This window comes from Octopus bimaculoides, chromosome 1 (assembly GCF_046866305.1).
Source record: "Octopus bimaculoides isolate indiv1 chromosome 1, ASM4686630v1, whole genome shotgun sequence".
Taxonomy (NCBI): domain Eukaryota; kingdom Metazoa; phylum Mollusca; class Cephalopoda; order Octopoda; family Octopodidae; genus Octopus; species Octopus bimaculoides.
Window position 1 is genome coordinate 155,852,919 of NC_142928.1, and position 4,753 is coordinate 155,857,671.

The 4,753-nt window shown below is 38.0% G+C and overlaps 1 long non-coding RNA gene across 2 annotated transcripts in view; it reads left to right on the forward strand.

Annotated features, from left to right (window-relative positions):
* Nucleotides 1–840: 840 nt before the first annotated feature.
* Nucleotides 841–4,753, forward strand: part of LOC106868447 (uncharacterized) — a 22,236-nt gene continuing 18,323 nt past the window's right edge. For both annotated transcript variants that reach the window (XR_001409285.3, XR_008265166.2), the window contains exon 1: nucleotides 841–971. This is a non-coding gene — a long non-coding RNA (uncharacterized LOC106868447). The remainder of the gene's footprint in view (nucleotides 972–4,753) is intronic.

Sequence of the window (4,753 nt, forward strand, 5' to 3'; positions counted from 1 at the left end):
ACAGAAAGATAAATAGAAATACAATCATATAAGATATAGTATATTAACTCAGAGTTACATAAAATGTAACTGACACATGAATAGACGAGAATTCCTGGACGGGGAGAAAGAAGATATCAAGTTAGAGAAACTGAGAGACAAGATAAACAAGTGTTAGAGATAGAATCGGAAAGAGAAAAATACAGGGGATTGAGAAAGAGAGAAAGAGAGAGGCTGTCAGAGAGAGAGAAAGAGAGAGGCTGTCAGAGAGAGAAAGCAGGCCAGTGAGACAGAGAAAGAAGAAAGAGCGAGCGAGAGAGAGAGAAGATGAGGAAGATATGAAAAGAACGATGGAGTTGAGAAGATACTGAAGACAGAGAAAAGAATGAGAGAGAGAGGGAATTTAGTAAAAGCTCCAAATGGAACAGATACAGACAGGAAAACGTGCGTGTGTGTGTGTGTGTAGATAGATCGAGAGAGAAAAAAGCGAGAGGAGTAGTGATAGACAGGTAGACAGTATGTGTATGTGCGCGCGTTTGTGTGTGTATGTGTGTTTGTGTGTAAGAGAGAAAAAAAAGTGAGTAAGCCAAAACAGTTTTGGAACGAGGAGGGAAAAGTAGAGTCCAGTAGCTGTAATGGCAGACATTTTACAGTCCATAAACAAACCAAAGTTAATATATCTATCTGCACACTGCAATGAAACTAGGATAGATCCTATCCTTATATCATTTTTACATTTCTCATTTCTCTTTAGAAGTATGCAATTTACCATAAAGAAAGAAAAAAAAAATGTAATCAGTGCAGGTTTCTATGGTTACTGACTGTTTTCCTTGGAATTAGAATCTGCTGTCTCCCTCTCTACCACAGATAAACTTTCTTCCATTCTGTCTCTCTATATACTTTTGGGTGCAGGCATGACTGGGTGGTTAAAAAGTTTACTTCACAGATAGACAGGTGTGGTTTTGGATTTCATTGCACTGCACAGAATTTGGGTAAGAGTTTTCCACTCTAACTTCAGGTTGACCAAAGCCAAGAAGCATTCCCATTTTTTTGGTGATGGTCTTAAAACATTATCTAGCTTAAAATCATAATCTTGCTCTTGGTTGTCTTTAGTGAAGTCCACTCTTTTGTAAGGACAAAAGTTGTAACATTGCCTTCAGGATTTGAATGGCTTATCTACTGTAAACTGTATAACCATACTAATTGCTACACCAAAGCAACATTACAACCCTTGACTGTTTGAATTAGACTTAACACAAGTTGTTATGCACATGTTTATACACACACACACACACACACACACACACACACACACACACACACACACACACATTATATGAATGAGTAACAAAGAGGCACAGGTGTACACCTGTACCTCTTTGTTACTCATTTATACTTTATTCACCTATCCTGGAATCAGATCTAACTTGGGGCTAAACAACAGCAACAACAACTACTATTTGTAATAAGCTGAGCAACCAGAATTTCTCATTAGATCAAGAGAAAGGACTGCAGGAGTATGTGAGAAGGAGAGAGAGAGAGGAGAGAGAGAGAGAGAGAGAGAGAGATCTAAGGAAGTTGCAAAAGAAATTGAAGTTGATACCAATGGAATGGGTAGAAATAATAGAGAAGAAATGGAGACAGAGTGAGTAAAAGTAAAGGGAATGAATTGGATCTACATGGAAGCAGATATGACTGTGTGGGTAAGAAGTTTGCTTCACAATCTCATGGTTCCAAGTTCAATTATGCTACACAGCACCTTGGGTAATCATCTTCTATCATAGTCATTTTTATCATAGCCAAGATTTACGAGTAAAATCTGGTAGACAGAAACTAGACCTGTTTTTAAGCCATCACCCAGTTTAACACCACTGTGGTGGTGTATGGCTTAGTGAATGTACCATGCCACCGGGGGCTGTGGAAAGACTCAGGGGGGGGGGGGGGGCGTCGAGGAAAAATGGGTCGATAATGGGTGACCAAAACGGAGCAATGGATGTAAAAAAAAAAATAAATAAAGGGTTAATTAGGTTAAGATTTATTTGTGAAATACTGTTATTTTGAATTTGCTGCAGAAAATGGTCTATGTCTGTGATGGTAAGTGTGGTGGTGGTGGTGGGGCATGTGAAATGTGGCCTTAGAACCAAAGGGTGGCAGTCTGAAAAAGTTTGGGAACCACTGGCTTAGTGGTTAGGGTGTTAGGCTCATGATCAAAAGATTGCAATTTCAATTTCTGGACCGGGCAACACTTCATTTCACATTGCTCCTGTCCACTCAGCTGGCAAAAATAAGTAATCCTGCAAAGAACCAACATCCCATCCAACTGGGGAATTTATACACCATGAAACTAGGAAACCAGTCCTTACGAGTCAGTATGACTCAAAAAGGTAACTTTACCTTTTTAAAACCACTACTTATAATATCTTGGGTGAGTATCTTCTACCATAGTCAAAAAGTTCACCTAAAATTTATGAATGAAATGTGGTAAACAGAAACTGTGAAAAGGCTCATTTAACCGTTTAACATTTAAACCAGCTACATCTGGTCCAAATATCCAACCTGTGTTATGTATAAACCAGCCAGATTCAGCATCTCACACTTATTCTGCAGCCATTCTATAAATATAGAATCACATCAAAATCTTGAAGCTGCAAGATAATGCTTGATTAATTCAAAACCTTGTGAATAAATAAGCATTACATTTGATAGGATAATCTGAATGCTAAACAGTTAACCCATTACCTACCAGTGATCTCATATGAGATCATTTAAAAATTACAAATTTCGTAATTATCTGTCAATATTTATACATATCTAACCTTTTTGCTATAAATACTAGGTATATTTCTCTGATATTCAAATGAGGTTTGATAATTTTTCACCCAGTATCTCACTTATTTCTATTTAAAATGTTATTTTAAAATGTTATTTTGATCATTCCAGTGTGTTTCTAAGGCTGTTTTATGCTAGAAATCAAAGTTTCATAAAAAAAAAATTCCAATTAATAGAATTATGGGAGGTAATGGGTTAATGGACTGACTAAACCTGTTCTTAACCCATCACCCAGTTTAATACCATCACTAAGAGCAGGGGTTCTCAACTATTTTTTTTTATCTCTGGACCCCTTTGATTACTATTTTATTCTGATGGACCCCTATTCAATGTTTAAAGATACTTCTTTCAAAGTTCCTATTTTGTTTTTCACACATTAACTTTTGTAGGTTGAACTCTTTACTCTTTACTCTTTTACTTGTTTCAGTCATTTGACTGCGGCCATGCTGGAGCACCGCCTTTAGTCGAGCAAATCGACCCCAGGAATTATTCTTTGGAAGCCTAGTACTTATTCTATCGGTCTCTTTTGCCGAACCGCTAAGTTACAGGGACGTAAACACACCAGCATCGGTTGTCAAGCGATGTTGGGAGGACAAATACAAACACACAAACATATACACACACATACATATATATATACGATGGGCTTCTTTCAGTTTCCGTCTACCAAATCCACTCACAAGGCTTTGGTCGGCCCGAGGCTATAGTAGAAGATACTTGCCCAAGGTGCCATGCAGTGGGACTGAACCCGGAACCATGTGGTTGGTAAGCAAGCTACTTATCACACAGCCACTCCTATGCCTATGTAAAACTTTAGAGAAAAAATCCAAGCTGTTTCTTGCATCTAAAGAAAAATATTTTCAGGGTCCCTTAAAATACTATTTTGTTACATGGACCCCAAAAATTTTATATGGACCCCCAGGGGCCATATGGACCCTAGTTGAGAACCACTGACTTAGAACATCAAGGGTAAGTACCTTCTACCATAGTCAAAAGGTTCACCCAAGATTCATGAGTGAAACAGTGAAAAGGCCCATTTAATGGACTGGCCATACCTATTGTTGATCCATCACCCAGTTTAGTACCACCACTTGTCTCCTCAGTGCCTTTACTTAAGTCCTCTCAATTGCAAGCATTTGGACCAGGTCTCAGCACCAGTCTAAAGATAACTTGATATTATAACATGTTGCCTCCTTTCCAACTATAGCAACACATGACTCAGTGTTTCTTACTCCATTTCACCCACTCCCTGGAGACCATATCAAAGGCCACGAGTACTGTCCTTCCTACTCTGAATAAGCCATAAAAAGAGAAATAAAATGTGACTATTCCAGTGTTTCATTACAATGGTAAAATATAACAGACACTCTTTTGAACTGAATGACATAAAAGAGAAAGAGGCTATTTATATACTCAACATTAATAGAAATATTGGGAAAGTATTGGAGGTGGCCGAGCATTATTAATAGGAGAGCATAGAGTAATATTAGTTTTAAATAAACTCATGTTTGTCCGTGTCTGTGAGTAAGCCAATGAGGAAGCCTCTGTATGGTTACTGGATCCAGAGGAAATGGCATCCAAATTTCCCTCAAATCATACCTTTAACATGTTAAGAAAAAAGCAAGGATATATTGAATAATGTAGTCTGTCTTATAGAAGACATATGGAAAAGGAAAAATAGACTGGATGATCATGGCTGGAATACTTTTGGTTATAGGGTAGCTCAGTAAGGACTTGCCTAGGGCTAAACACCAACAACTATCATGCATATATATATATATATATATACATGGCGTTATATATTGGCATTAGGAAGGGCATCCAGCTGTAGAAACTCTGCTAAATTAGATTGGAGCCTGGTGTTGCCATCCGGTTTCACCAGTCCTCAGTCAAATCGTCCAACCCATGCTAGCATGGAAAGCGGACGTTAAACGATGATGATGAT